This window comes from Zalophus californianus, chromosome 1 (assembly GCF_009762305.2).
Source record: "Zalophus californianus isolate mZalCal1 chromosome 1, mZalCal1.pri.v2, whole genome shotgun sequence".
Classification (NCBI taxonomy): domain Eukaryota; kingdom Metazoa; phylum Chordata; class Mammalia; order Carnivora; family Otariidae; genus Zalophus; species Zalophus californianus.
In genome coordinates, this window is record NC_045595.1 from 139,501,649 (window position 1) to 139,518,177 (window position 16,529).

The following is a 16,529-nucleotide window of genomic DNA, read 5'->3' on the forward strand; positions in this document are numbered from 1 at the left end:
ATGATGTGATTTCTTATCTCTTAATGTTTGTGGCTTCATGATATTTCCCCACAACCTGACTTGAATCTTCTTTATTGAGATTACACTTTGAGATCAGGAATTTTTCTATGAGGAAAAGGCAGTCATGCAGTCATACCTTTCTTATGTTTAACGGCAAAAAACTCATTTGTTCAGTCATTAAGATGTGGTTTCTGAGGAGCGCCTGGGTGGCTCAGTCGTTAAGCGTCTGCCTTCAGCTCAGGTCATGATCCCAGGACTCTGGGATCGAGCCCCGCATTGGGCTCCCTGCTCAGCAGGAAGCCTGCTTCTCCCTCTGCCTCTGCCCCTGCTTGTGTTCCTCTCTCATTGTCTCTCTGTCAAATAAATAAATAAAATCTTAAAAAAAAAAAAAGATGTGGTTTCTGACCTTGGAGCTTTTATAACCAGGGAATGCAATACAAAGCTCAGAAACAACAACAACAAAAATAGATCGGGCTATTCAGAAAAAGCCTTCATCTGAATTGAAACTAAGATGCTTCTTTGGGAAAGTGATAATTGAGCTGTGCCTTGAAGAATATAGTATTGTAGGAGTTTCATGGGATAGGGGAGGGTGTTCCAGCTTGAAGTGAGGTAGGCCTTAAAAGCCTCATTTCATTATTCTAGGCAGTGAGTTTAAGTAAATTATTTTAGATTCATATAAAAACTTGTGACATGGTATGACCCATGTTTTGGAATATTCTTTTGGCCCCAAAGTGAGAGAGAAGAGGCAGTAACATCATGGTCACTGTTGTACCCTCCTTGCTCGGACAAAGGTGGGAGGGCCTAGAGAGCAGCGACATTGTGGAGGGGACGTGAGAGGCCTGTAGGCCTCTGTGTATGTGACAAATGCTACCAAAAGAAAGCTTTCTCTTTCATTAACGCCATCTCAAAGTCGTGAAACACAGTTTGCTGGCATTGATTTGCCTTTATTTACCTTCTCTAAAATAGCTGGCAGTTTCCGTACAAATGATATCCACTTGGCATGTTAAATTGCTGAGACGTTTTCTTCCCTCGGTGGGCAAATAGGCATGCCTGACTAAATCTGGAAAGTCTTGCTGTGTGAATGCAAGAATACTTTCCACAAAAGCCTTAGACTGGGCCATATCCTTGTGTCTTTGTAATTGTTATTATTGTTGTAATACACTAAAAATGTGGTGCTTACTATGGAATGCACCCAGCCCTCTGCCTGGATGAGTTCTTGCAAGAAAACATCACTACCTATCCTCACAGAAAGACTGCGGGTCTATTTTGCTCCAAGAGTGGAAGACAACTAATGCTTGAGCAATTTAGATAAAATAGCTATTTTTAACCATGGTATCAGTAGAGATGTTTCTTTTTTTTCACTTTTTACAACAAAATGGGTGTAGTTTATTTTAGGAGTAATCAGTTTTATCACGGATAGTACAACGTTTCTGAGTACAAATTAGTTATTTTTGAAGTATAAGCTCTGCTCTTTTGTAAGCTTTCTTTCTGTGCCAACCCCTAGTATTGGGAAGTATTTGGTGATTGATTTTGCTACATGTCTCTCAGATCTAAATTTAGACGTGAGAATAATAAAGATAAAATAGAACATTCATTCCAAAGGACATTTAATGAATATCTCCTATCTTCTAGGCATTGTACTAAATACCAGGTGTGGAGTTAACATGGCCCTTGCCCTCCAGAAGCCTACATTTTCACAGGAGTTTAAGCTATGCACAAAAATATCTCTATTATAATTTATAATACTATGTGTGTCTATAAGCAAAGTACTGGAGCACAGAGAATGTTTATTCCATTAGAAGAAAACAAAAAATATTCACAGAGAATATGACATTTTAGATGGGTCTAAGCAATAAGTGGGGAAATGGGAAGAACATTCTAGAATGAGGAAAGAGCATGTGCAAAGACGTTAAAGTGCAGAGTGTCTTTGGAAGAGAGCATGGGCAAGTAGAAAAAGCACAGAGACAGACCTGTGTCTGAGCCCTGCTCACCCCTCCGAAAACTGAGGAACCTTGGGCAAGTTAGTCAATCTCTCTTGAAAACTGAGATACTAATACCTGTCTTGAAGTATATTCTTTGATTAAATGAAATAATGTATGTAAAAGCACCTGGCACCTTGAACATGTTCAGTAAATATAGTCTGATGTTATTCAAGAGGAAAATATTTCCTTGGGGTAGAACATAGAGTGTCTGGGTAAGAACGGAGAGGGAACTGAGATCGAAAAGATAGGTTGGGACCAAACCACGTGAAAGTAAAGCTAAGTAGTTTAGATTTTACTCTGAGGGCAATCAGGAGCCATAGACTTTTTTTGTTGTTGTTGTTCTCATTAGGTTTCCATGAATTAAGTTCTTTTTTCTTTAAATTTTTTTATTGTTATGTTAATCACCATACATTACATCATTAGTTTTTGATGTAGTGTTCCGTGATTCATTGTTTGTGCATAATACCCAGTGCTCCACGCAGAACGTGCCCTCTTTAATACCCATCACCAGGCTAACCCATCCTCCCACCCCCCTCCCCTCTAGAACCCTCAGTTTGTTTTTCAGAGTCCATCGTCTCTCATGGTTCATCTCCCCCTCCGATTTCCCCCCCTTCATTCTTCCCTTCCTGCTATCTTCTTCTTCTTTTTTTTTTCTTAACATATATTGCATTATTTGTTTCAGAAGTACAGATCTGTGATTCAACAGTCTTGCACAATTCACAGCGCTCACCATAGCACATACCCTCCCCAATGTCTATCATCCAGCCACCCCATCCCTCCCACCCCCCACTACTCCGGCAACCCTCCATTTTGTTTCCTGAGATTAAGAATTCCTCATATCAGTGAGGTCATATGATACATGTCTTTCTCTGATTGACTTATTTCACTCAGCATAACACCCTCCAGTTCCATCCACGTTGTTGCAAATGGCAAGATCTCATTCCTTTTGATAGGAGCCATAGACTTTTTAAGCAGGTCTTGGCTGTGGTCAGATTTTTGTTCTAGAGAGGTCAACTTGGGACAGGGATGAGAATAGACAGAGGAAGAGGGAAGCTAAGCATAGACTGGAAAGCTATTGTAGTGACTCAGTTTGGAGAGACTGAGGATTTGAACTCTCATTATTTGTGTACTAGAGGGAAGGAGTGGACCCCCACAAGAAATGTAATGCACAAGCATATACCAAATTGGCAGGGTCTGGGGACTACTAGTATGTGTGGGAGTGAATACTAAATTAGCTCTCAGTGAAACACTGAGGAGTACAGGCTGCTTGGTATTTTCTTCTGCAGTAGCACAAATACATCTGCTTACTTGTCCAGCTGCTTGGAGTTGGAAGAAGCTAAACCCACATTGAGAGGAACATGGCTATTTTCTGCTGCTAAGTCATTCCTCAGCACGTGGGAGTGTAGAAGGAATTTAATTGTGCCATCTCCTAAACCTTTTGGTGTTTATCAACAGATCCTTGACTTATTGGGAGAGGGGGGTTGAATCATCTAGTAGATTCCACCCTCATTTTACAGATGAAGACACTGAACTCAGAAACAGGAAGTGACCTATCTCAGAATCGGATGGTGTGCAAAACACTAGAGCCAGGATTCAAACCCAGGATTTTCACTCTTTGCCTATTGCACTCTTTTTACATCCTTGATTTGAGAAATTGCCGAGAATGCAGGCAGACATCACCAATAGCTACAGGGTGAGCATTAACTCTGTCTACCTCCATCTGCACAGAAATGAAGTGAATTGTTTAACTTTCCTTTTAAAGCTTAAATGCTAGCTGAAGGTCAATCAAATGGAGCTAAAATACCTTGTAGTTTCTATGTAAATTAATAGTAAAAATTAGTTGATTTATATCATAAGCTATAAAAACCTACAAGGGCACATTGCTGGAGTAAAGTCAGGCAAAATAATTTAAACGATCAATTTGGATATGACCATTTTACCTATTTCCTTTCCATCTTAAACAGTATATTTGGGAACCATTCAAGAATAACAGGTTTAGAATCATCATAAGTAATAAGAATCACAGGATTTTAGGTCTGGAAGTGTCTTTGGATAGGATCTGCTGTTTTTGATCCCCTATGTGATGAAATATTTAGAGTGTGGTCATGAGATCTTCCAGTAGGTTAGGTAGAATGAATACAAACCTCCTGGGGGCCTCTGGTGTAAAGGTGGAGCTATATATCTTAACCTTATAGCTATATATCTATACCTAGGAGTATTTAATGTAGAAGGAAGTTTTAAAAATGGGCCAGAGGCACCTGGGTGGCTCAGTTGGTTAAGTACTGGACTCTGGATTTCAGCTCAGGTCATGATCTCAGGGTCCTGGGATGGAGAACCCCACATCCTTGGACTACCAGCTCAGTGGGGAGTTTGCTTGTCTCCCTCTCCCTCTACTCCTCCACCAACTTATGCACATGCATACACGTTCTCACTCTCTCTCTCTAAAATAAACAAATAAATCTTAAAAAAATAAATAAATAAAATTGGGCCAGATGCAAAGTGCAATAAACATTGCTCTCTGGGGCAGAGAAGAAAACAATGGATTGGGGAAAAATTGATCTGGGTTTGAATTGCAGTCTTTCACTGCCCTGGATTGAGTCTCTGTCCCTGTTGGTGGTGGTGGTATTTTGTTTCAGTTACCTCATTTGTAACCAGGTGATCACTATGAGTGTCCCTTTAACTTCTGACCTATGATCTTGTGGTTCTTCCACTGAGGATGAGTTACTTGAAACAGAATTCAAAATAGGCTGAATTATGAGTGACCCTCAGAAAATCAAACATTCAAATTTACTCTCATTTCAATCTGTTTATTTTTCTCATTTTAAAAAGTGACATTTAACTAGTACTTACTAAGTGCCAGAGTATGTGTGAAGCACATTATTAAATGTGTTCACTCATTAAATCTTTCAACTCCATGAAGTAGGTACTATTTGGTCTTAACAACTTCTTCACATCATAGGATATTTTTGTCTTGTATCTAATGGAAAACTTAAGCAGTCTTGCTAGTGTTACTGTAGGCAGGATGTGAATCCAAGACAGCCATCTGAAAGCATTACCAGAGCATCTCTCTTGACTGGAGAGAGCTCATTGGCTACACATGTTTTTGCCCTGACCAATGATACAGACTCCTGCCCAAAGTTTCCAGTATCACTAGGTTGGCAACAAGTCTTTGGAAGTTTACATCATCCCTATATTTTTGAAGTTACTAAATGTGAAAAATATCATGACCTCAGTGTTCCCTTGCTGAGCCAGATTCATAACATTACCACCACCTGCTCTTCCAAAGGTTTCCATTTAATGCAGGTTTAAAAATAAGGACTCTGAAGTCTCTCTTGCTTTCTTTAGAGAAAAGGTGTAAGTCTGGTTGGAGTGTTTAAGAAATTCCAGGGTGATGCAGTGGAAAGAACCTGTCTCAGCTCTGCCACATGACCTTGGTCAAGTCAACCTCACCAACTTACAACTTTCTCCATCTCTATAACAGAGTGATTGAAGAAAACAATTTGGTTAGAAGAGAAGGGATCTGAATTTGATTACATATAAATTTATTGGTCTTTAAAATCCACACAAAACCTTTAAAAAACTCAAATGTACAGTAGTTGGTAAAACATGTCCTAGCTACTGAAATGCTGAAAGAAATCTTTTAACTCCTTTTTGTATCTTCTTCCCGTCTTCCCACCCTCCCTTCCTTCTTCCCTGCCCCTTTTTCCATCCAGACAGTACTTTAGGTGCTAGGGATGCTGTTGTGAATAAAATAGGCAAGGCTTCTCCTGTCATGGATCACACATTCCAGTGGCAGAAAAGAAAAAGGTAGTAATAAGTAACCCAATAAATAAAGTAATTTAAAGAGGTAATAGGGGCAGTGGACAGAATACAGTGGGAAAAATAGGTTTAAAACTGGTGGTTGTAAGTAGAGGCATTTAGATTTTAGAGAGGATGGTTGGGATGAATTTCTCTGAAGAGAAAACATTTTGCTGGAGAATGGAATGATAAAATGGAACTGGCTTGTTCTGGGGGAGAACATCACTGAGAAGACATGGCGCATGCAAAGGGGCTGAGGGAGGCATGAGTGTGGCCTGGTCAAAAAAACAGAAAGAAGGCCTAAGGTCAGGAGTATGGTGAACATGGAAGAGAGTTTAAGATTCTCTCAGTGGAGAGGTGGGCATCAGCCAGGCCATGCAGAGCATCTTGCGTTTAATTTTTATTCCAAGTATATTTGAATGTTATTGAAGTGTTTTAAGTAGAGATATGGTATTTTTCACATTTTTAATTTTTTTTTAAGTAGGCCCCATGCCCAATGTGGAGCTTGAACTCACGAACCTGAGATCAAGAGTTGCATGCTCTACTGATGGAGCCAACCAGGCGCTCCTATAGTCACATTTTTAAATGATTGCTCTAACTGCAATGGATTATAAGGGCTAGAGTAGAAGCAGAAAGACAAGTTAGAAAATATAAAATAAGTGATTCAGGATCATTCAAAACCTAGGATCCAGGGAATGGGAGTAAACTGAAGGCTGATTGGCAGAAGTGGTACTTGAACATGAATCTGGTTTGAATGCCTCCAGTAACATGTAACCCATTATCTTTTAACATAACTAACTTTATTTTTAGACAACTCCATCTCTGAGAAACTACATGCCACAATCACAGAATATGGTAAGTGCCTATTAAGTGTTATTTCTCCAATATTTTCCTTATAATGTTTATGTATCAGCCCTAGATTCATCCTTTTTGGTCATACACAAAAGACCCTAATTGTAACCCCCTGCATGTATAGAAACTGACTGAACATCCCCTTTTCCTTTAATTAGTCTGTGCACAGCTTCATACTCACTTAGTGACAAGACAACAGCCATTGCCCTGTCCTGCAGCCTAATTACTGTAGGTGTACAATTCTCATTACACATATGCTGGAATCATGCTGTGACTAAAGTGTTATTGGGCTTTGCCTAACTAGATGTAGTGAGAAGGGCCTAGGTGTTTCGTAACTTAGGCTGGGTCAGCTCTTTATCAACTACCAAATCCCACTAGTTGCTAGAGAAACAGGTATGTCCCTCAAGCTAAACCAAGTAGGCTGCCCCTAAATAGCTTTCGTCACACAGTGACCAGGAGACAGCATATGCTAGGTGAATGGGGACATGTCCCCTGTTCTAGCCATATGGAGGGACGGGGCATCTCAAACAGATTCTGCGTGGAGGCATGGAGCCCAACATGGGGCTTGTTCTCACGACCCTGAGGTCATGACCTGAGCGGAAACCAAAAGTCAGATGCTTAACCAACTAAGCCATCCAGGTGCCCCAATTTTGAACAATTCTATCTTATCTCAGCTATTTTCTGGGGTATGGAATCACATCGGGCCTAGAATATTACACCTCATCTCTGAGATGAAGCATTATGGGCAAAGAAATCATCAGGAGTCCCCAAAAGCATGGTTGGGCTAAAGGGGAGAGAATCTGGTGATCCTTTTCTCTGTACTTTTCCAGATGAATGTTTTGCTTTGATTCTTACATCTTGTGTTTTATTTCAAATATGTGAAGGCATTTCCCTCGCATCCTCACCATCCTGCTCCCTTTTCTAGGCAGGTGCTCGAGTTCAGTTGTTTTCAAACGTGAGGTCCTCAGGCCGGGAGCATCAGCAACATCTGGGGATTGTTAGAAATGCAAATACTTAGACTCCAGTTAGACCTCTGAATGTGGCACTCTTGGGGTAAAGCCCAGAAATTTCTGTTTAACAAGCCCTGCCAGATAATTCTGATACACACTCAAGTTCAGAAATTCCCTGCTCAAATTGGTCCAAAGTGAGGAACTCAGAAGAGTCCCACACTTCACCTGAATGAAGCCAAGCAAGAACTCCTGCTCCTCCTGTGGACTGGAGGTCAATCTAGGGTTAGAAGCCAGTTCCGTAGGGTTCTGGGTCACAACTCTTTACATTATGTCATGCTCTGAACCTCAATCCCGGTAAAGAATCACAATGCTAAAGATCCCTGCTCACACTATCTTTCCTTTAGTTTTGTAGGTTTACCAAGCTGAAAAGGAAATAGTGGTTGGTAATTTCACATCTAGAAGTAGAACTTAAGAAAGTAATCAGACAAGTGCACACAAATCTGGGCACATAGATATTCACTGAGACATCATTTGTGACAGAAACTTAAAAATATCCTGGAACAACTGAAATGACCAACAGTGGAGAAATTGAAAAAAATAATTTTGTAATCTATCCAAACATTCTAATACAGTACAGCCATTAAAACTTAGGTTTTCCAATAATACATACTGATATGGAAAAATACATGCTATCAAAGTGCAAAAGCAGAATATGAAACTGGATGTTTACAATAATCCTGATGTTTTAAACAATTATGACTGGAGATTGTATTAATAGACTGTATAAGTATAGAAAATAATAGAAGGAAATATATCCGCATTTTAGAGGTATTAGTCACTGAGTAACAGTATAGTGGTGACTTTTTCTTCTTGCTTTTCTTTCTGTTCAGCATTTCTTCAATGGTTTAATTTTTTCAGCTTCATTATAAAAAAAAAAAACAAAAAACTCATGAGTGGTTATCCCATCAAGCCTACTCATACTAGTTTCTTATTGCAATATTAGCATGACACTTCTGGATAAACTCAGGGAACTAGACCTGTTAAGTCCTCCAGTCTTATCCAAGGTATTAATCCATGAGTGAAAGGTGATTAATCAGTGTAAAGAATTCTGTCAGTATTAAGAACCATTATTAAATATGATTATCAACAATGAAATTTCTAGTTTCTAGTCATATGTCTGAGCAATATTAAATACCAAAAGAGACAGAAGTTGGAACTTCATTTTCCACCCAAGTTGCTGTGTTTTTGCATATTTATTCTTCATCTATACAACAGTATAACAGACAACTATTTTAGGGATTATCAAGAGCTTTCTGCTCATGATCCCCTAATCAAGTTATTTTAATTTTTTTTCAACATGGCTTAACCAAAGTTAAGAGGAATGCTTTGTTTTCATAACGTTCAAGAAATGTTATGTAAAAATTGTTCAATATCGTATAATAAGAATTGGAATAATAGCAATAGTAAGCATTATTACCAGGAGAAATGCTAATGTCTACAGCTAGACTTCACTCATACTCTTATAAACCTCATTAAAGAGAAGGAGAAAAAGATGACAACTATGGGCTATTGGGAATATCATGAATTCAAAAAATACTTATTGAGAGATAGGATTAACTGAGAATTCGAAAGGCAACGTGAATGTGGGGCCCGGCTCCAGCCCCAATGCCCACCTGGCCCCATAATATCCAATTCTAGGGATTCTTCTCCAATGCCTGAGATTTGTGGCCCTGAAGAAAATTATGCATCCTTGCAAATGTCATCTCGTTGAAACACCCCGCTCAGGGACTATCTCTCTTCTTCCTTCCTCCATGGATCTGCTTATTCAGGGCAGCCCTGATTTTTCCACCAATCTCAGAGTAAAACTACTACCCAACTTTTGTAGAGGAGAGCATGGTGAAGAAGGAAGATGTGGCCCAGGACAAGAAACACAAGATCAGAACTATGTTCTCTCAGGGACCCTGGTGGCTTAGTCAGTTAAGCATCTGCCTTTGGCTCAGGTCATGATCCTGGGGTCCTGGGATTGAGCCCTGTGTTAGGCTCCCTGCTGAGCAGGGAGTCTGCTTCTCCCTCTCCCTCTGCGCCTCCCTCCCCACTTGTGCTTTTTCTCTTTCCCTCTCTCTCAAATAAATGAATAAAATCTTAAAAACAAAACAAAGAAACGAACAAAAATGTGTTCTCTCAGACCCAGCAATATGTCCTCAATGATAGATTACAGAGACAGAAATACCTCAGTCTCCAGAAGATGCAAGAACTTTCCAACATTCTGAACCTTAGCTATAAGCAGGTTAAGACCTGGTTCTAGAACCAGAGAATGAAATGTAAGAGGTGGCAGAAAAAAATAACTGGCCAAAGAATAGCAAGACTGTGACTCAGAACAGCTCAACAACTACAGAATACCCAGGCTTCTGTTCCTTTCACCAGGATACCTGATGAACATTTCTGGAAACCTTCCAAAATGAAGCAACCAGACCTGGAGCAGCCAGTCTTGGAACAACCATTCCTGGAACAGTCAGACGTGCTGTCCCCAAGCCTGGAATGACCAGACCTGAGACAATCAGCTCCACAACCCTGGAGAGGAATCCCTGCAGGGCCAGATACTGTTCCAGCAAAATTCTGTCGGGGACTTGGAGTCCATCTTAGAAACTGCTGGGGACAGCCATAGTATAATAAAGTAATCTACTAAGTATTTTAGTATCCTGCAAATAATGGATTTATTCCCAAATTACTCTGTGAACCTATAGCCCGCCGATGTGTGACGATGAGTACATTATTCAATCTCACTTTGGGCAGTGGCTGTTTGACTTCTAGGATTTGTCTTTTAGGATCCCATATCTCTGCCTTGATATTCTGTTTCCCATTATGCTTATTGTGTCCATTGAGAGGGTAAGATTGGAGTCTAATCAAAGACGTTTCAGTAGCACTGGCTGCTACGGACAACGTGATAAAAGAGGTTTCTGGCTAGAGATAACTAGATATAATACTAACTTGAATATCTTTAGGTTTTAGAATCTAACCTCAAGAATAGGAAGTAGAAATACAAAGACGTGTGATAAAGGATTATTTGTATTTTCTGAGATTGTGAGGCTTTACTTGTTAATAACCTCAGTTGTTATGGTAAAGTGTTAAACTATAATGTGCTTCATTGATTTCCTCTGCCCCTGTGCTGTTTTACTACAACTACTCATTTGTTCATTCTAGTATTTGTAGAAAGATGTTTTGTATTTTAATGTATTATGATAATAGTACCAGTTTAGCTGGTTGATTTGTAGGTGTATGTACAAATAAATAAAATACCCAGTTAAAAATATTTGTTGAGTACCTGCTATGTGCCTGGCACTGTGGTAAGCATTGCTATAAAATCACATCATGACGATTATCATATAGTCCAACAGAACTTATAAAACATTATTAGACGTTGGAACGCAAATGAAAGTAAAAAAAGGGGTGCCTGGGTGTCTCAGTTGTCAAGCATCTGCCTTCGGCTCAGGTCATGATCCCAGGGTCCTGGGATCGAGCCCCACATCGGGCTCCCTGCTCAGCGGGAAGCCTGCTTCTCCCTTTCCTACTGTCCCTGCTTGTGTTCCCTCTCTCACTGTCTCTCTCTCTCTGTCAAAATAAATAAATAAAATCTTTCAAAAAAAAAAAGAAAGTAAAAAAAGAGATTAGATAAGAAGAGAACTACATAGGTCAGTATTATGAGCATTTAGAAAAGGAATGTATTCCCATTGAGACTTGAAGTTTTTTTGGAATTTAGTGTTGAGGAGATGATGAAGAGGAAGTCTTTCCAAAAGAAGCATAAGCAAGTATTTGGGGTAGAAAATGAGGGCACATACATTGGGAAACACGAGTAGTTTTCTTTTGTTAGAAAACACATCCTCCCTTAGAGTGCCATTTTGAGGTTTACCAATCTAGAACAGCATATAGGAAACCCTCAGGAAGCTCTTTTGATTGCTACATTTGCAATAAGTCTGTTTTGGGAAAGAGGAATAGAGTTTGGCTGCCCTAAGGACAGCTTCTGCCCACCCAACCCATACATTTTCCCAAATCCCAAACCAACTAACCAACCAAACCAAAAATCCAACTGTCAAGAGATCTTAGAAAACAATGCAGTTTTAGACAACATTCGTTTTTTAAAATTTTTTTTATTTTATTATGTTATGTTAATCACCATACGTTACGTCATTAATTTTTGATGTAGTGTTCCATGATTCATTGTTTGCGTATAACACCCGGTGCTCCATTCAGTACATGCCTTCTTTAATACCCATCACCAGGCTAACCCATCCCCCCACCCTCTCCCCTTAGACTACATTCTCTTGAAGAGGACATAGAGGAATTACCATAGTCCATCACTCTGTCACTCTCTTATTTTCCATGTCCTCCTTCTTTCTGTGATGTGGTTCATCCTCACAAAAGAGTGAGCAGGGAGTGCAGTCTGCCTCCCCCTGGGAAGTAGGAATTTCTCTCTAGGAAACATTCTCATAGCACTCTGGTGAATAAAAGTATCCATCTTCTCTAGGAAAGGATCAGAAAGAGAAGCAGAAGAGGGAAGAGGGAGAGGGAACAAAACAGTCCCTCCTAGGATGTGCTATCTAGTGTCCCTCAGGCTTTCAGTGTGTTATTTATCCAGTCCTTCCATCATGTGGTGGCTGATAGGGCTGAGACCCAAACTCACCACCGGCTTCTTCTAGAACACTTTTATTTTTTTTTGTTTTCCTTCATGATACCAGTCTGCCTAGTAAATCAGGAGAGGGGAGTATTAACGTTGAAGAGTAAGAGTTTGAGGGTGGAGAACTTGACAGGAAAATGCTGTGAAGGAAAAAATTTGAAAACTGACTTATTTTTTTAAAGTCGTGATATATGATGATAGGTGATAATCTGTAACCTTCCAAAGAAGAGCAATAAAGAAGAAAGTATAGAGGTGCCCAGCAAAGGAGCCGAGGATTATAGTTCTGATGGCTTTTCCAGGAGTTTTGACCCTAAGGAGAGATTGGTTTGGTTGCACAGCACCTTTGGAAGGAAGATTTGGCACCACTGTTTTCAGATAGGAAAGATGGGTTCCTGTTGCGAAGGATTCAGTCCCTCTGAAGCAGGGCTTCTGGAACTTAGTTGTAAATTAGATTCACCTGGAGAAATTTTAAAACTGCAAATGCCCAATCCTCTGTCAACTACTCTCCTAATAGGTCAAAGGTGAAGGCTGACCTTCAATTCAGTCTGTTGCTGAATCTCCCCAGCTGATTCTAATATACAGTCAGTGGAGAGAATCCTGCTCTGAAGAGGTTGAAGAATCAAAAGAAAGTGGAAATGATAATAAAAAGAGCCAAATATTTATGATCAAAATAACTAGTAATTTTCTTACGTTTATCAGAAATTTCATATATATCCAAAACACTTGTTTTTATTTTTATTTCGGTAGGTTTCCTGATGGTAAAAATTGTTTAAAAGAGAAAGTGACAAAATAGCAGATGTCTGGGTAATTGTATATAGGTGGAGTTGTTTTTTTTCTTTTTCCTGCTCCTTTATATTTTTTGGTTCTCCCCAAACAGATTTAGAATGTGCTAATTTTATAATTAGAAGATATAAATAAGACCCAAAGCAAATATTTGCATATTGAATCATTTCATCTATGGTATATAGAAATATGTACCTATAATTACATGATAATTTGAGAGAGATATTCATATAAGAAAAGATCCCTTAACTATAATAGCAATTCAAACTTTAAGAACATTTTTACCATTGGCTTTAAATATCCATTTGCCTTTGTTAATAAAAAAAACCCATTCATAGGGTCACCAAATGCTAGTGATCCCTGAGTATTTTGTATTCATCCTTTTAACTCACTACAGCTCCTGGGATTTTCGTTAGCTCCATCTTACAAAGGCACAGATGGGCCAATGAACTTGCCCAAGATCAAGAGACTACAAAATGGCAGAGGTAAGATTTGATCTCAGTCTTGCCTTATGACCTAGACAGCGTGCCTGGTGTTGATGCACCCACTTGATTTTTGGACCTCACATCCATCTGGGAGGTGAGTTCTCATTTATCACAAAGTCTTGATAACTTATTTTAAGGGCCAGGCAGGCACCTAAGCTATGCTTGTTACCAGGTACACAGGTAGAGGGGAAAGCTCCTTGTTTGAAAGAATCATGAAAGGAACCCCAAACCTAAAAATAGTTAATGAATCTTAAACCAATCACACATTGGAGAGTCAATGTAGAGAGTTAAGGGTTATTCTCCACTGAAAACAACAATCTCAGGAGGTGGTGGTTATCAGTCCTCATTAGCCCCCACTTTGGTTTAATAGTCATTAGTGACAACAGAGATAAATTTTATAGGTGCTAATTGACCCTGTAGGAAGACTTTGAAGTTCTCCCACTAGCTTAGGACCTCTTTGAAGTTTTGTTTTAGCTAAAGTGCCGGGGTCAAAGACCTGAGAAAAATGCACAGCAGAGAAAGAAATACAGGTACCAAACCTTTGCACTATATGAGTGATCATCGAACTGTGGTTTAGAGACTGTGACCAAAATAAACCCAAGCAGTACTGGGCAGGAAAGAAAACCGCTCACCAAGTTGCTCTACAATTTTTCTGAGGAAATATTTAAGAAGATTTTGTATGTGTTACCACTCTGTTCTCATAACATTAGGGAAAAAGGAGAAAATAGCCAACATATTTATAGTACATACAGCTTTCACAACTCATTTGATCCATGTAAAAAATGCCATGAGTAAATGGGAAGCTCAGAGAGGTAAAGGAACTTGCCCAAATTCTCTGTGCCAATGAAGAGAGAAATTAGAACTCATTTAGACAAGTAGTGCGGGGTATCTTTCTTGACAGCATAGCTCCCTCTGTTCCTGAGGGGGAGAAATTGAGGTAGAATAAGGAGGGAAAGGAGACACAAGTCTAAACATGGATGATAGAAGGAGGGAATAAAGAGTTAAAAAAAAAAAAAAAAGCACCCTAGTCCTAAGAGTTTATATTCTGGTTAAGCTCCATGTCGACTAATATCCAATCAAGAGCCAGGCACAATGAGAACAGAATGAAGGCACATACAAGAGTCTGCAGTGGGACTCAGGAATTTTTCCAAGTCTGCTTCCCATCCGTCCACTTCCTCCATGATTACTAGCTCTATATGGTCTTCACATCAATTAGAAGGTATTGAATTTGGGAGATGGCAAAAGAATGCAATCCTAGGGAGGTTGGTATGCTAAGAGATTTACAAAGAATGTAGATCAGGCATGAGGCCGGTGACAGGAACTCGGGTTCTGGTGCTGACTGGGTGTCAGGGATGAGACAGAAAGCAAGTTATTAACACAAGGACCTGAAGTCAGGGTTAGGCTTGCAATGAATGTCCTTTGAGGTAAAATACTCCAGGGTATTGAACTGGGTTAAATCAACCACATGGCTAGAGTCTGGCCCAATCCCAGAGCTCTGAGCAGGACTGAATCCGTAATTTTTAGGTGGGGGTCACTGCTGCAGAAGATGGGGACAGGCGGAGCAAATGTGTGAGTGCAAAACCATCCAGGCAGGCTTTACAATGTGGGGAGATCTCCTTCCTGCAAATGTCCTTGTCTTTTAAACAACAAAATAATCCCTCATTAAATGGAAAAGTGGGACTCTTTTCTAAAACTTTTCTTGTGAGGATTCCAAACATAATCTTACCTTTCAATTTAGCATTATTAAAATAAAAAAAAAAGAACTGCCTGAGGGAAAGAAGTCAGGGGAACTGATATCTACTGAGCCCCTTCTAGCTGGGGATCCGGACCGGCTATCCGCATTTCTATAGATGGTAGAGCAGAATCATGTGGTCTTAAACACACATGTCAGAAATATGGGGTAGATATAGAATTTTTTTTTTTTTAAATATCAAGGCTATCTGGGTATTGCCAGGTTTCTAAGGACAATAAGGTAGTCTTCCCCAGAGTCAAAAGAGTTCACTCTTGAGTGGGATCATGGGCATTCATGCTAAAAAAGGAAACCGAGTAAATGGGACGAATGGAGAAAAGAGGGGGCCAGCTTGCAGTTGTCAGCCTGCCTAAAGCTCACACTGGCGCATGAGTGTGGTGTTAGAGGAGAGATTGCTTTAAATTTCATCCCAACAGAGTGATTACTGGTAGGAAGTCCCCTGGAGAAAAATAGAGTGGGTGGAAGATGATACTCTGGAATGGTGGAGACCTGGTGTTGCCAATGGGAGGCAGAGAAATGACTTGGTTTCATTGTAACTGCGCCTGACACCGGAAGCAAAGAAGAGATGGCCCCCCACAGCCATGTCTACCCGCCGGACTTTATATGCAGAATCCCTCTTCTCCGATCCCTCAGAACGTTGGAAAACTTTCAAAAGACAAGCGATATTAGCACCTTCTGCGTCTTTTGAGAACGGCGGATGAAAGGGACACATAAATTTCAGTTATTATTACTTACGTGCAGTAATTTTAGTTGGATATCCCTGACACACCTTCTCCTTTGTCATATTTTTCTGGGAGTATGTGTGTGTGTGAGTGTGTGTGTGTGTGTGTCTAAGTGGCTTTGACCCTAGGGCTTTCTTTGATTTATAGGCAGCTCTCTAAGTTGTGCTAGGGTGGTTTCGGAGCCTGTTTGTTCTGGCATCCCCATAAAGCTTTGCTTCCCATGGCAACTTCAGCCTACGAAGCAAGGCCTAAGGGAAAATACAGTTTTCCTTGCCAGAATGAGGCAATAGCACTTTTGGGGTGCTATTTTGCTGGGTGGTGTATTATTTCTCAAGCAACTTCACTCATGAAAAACTAAACAAAACAAAACAAAACTTTAGGATCTGAGTATTAACCATGGGAAGCAGCAATCTTGGTTTTCCCTAAACATGTTAAGTGATCTTTTGAAATTTTAGACTTTAGGTTTTCAAAGATTTATTTATTTATTATTAAAGAGAGAGAGATTGAGAGCGGGGCTGGGTGGGGGTGGAGAGGC

At 39.9% G+C, this 16,529-nt stretch overlaps 1 pseudogene; it reads left to right on the forward strand.

Annotated features, from left to right (window-relative positions):
* Positions 1–9,324: 9,324 nt before the first annotated feature.
* LOC113915926 lies at positions 9,325–10,134 on the forward strand (annotated as a pseudogene).
* Positions 10,135–16,529: the final 6,395 nt, after the last annotated feature.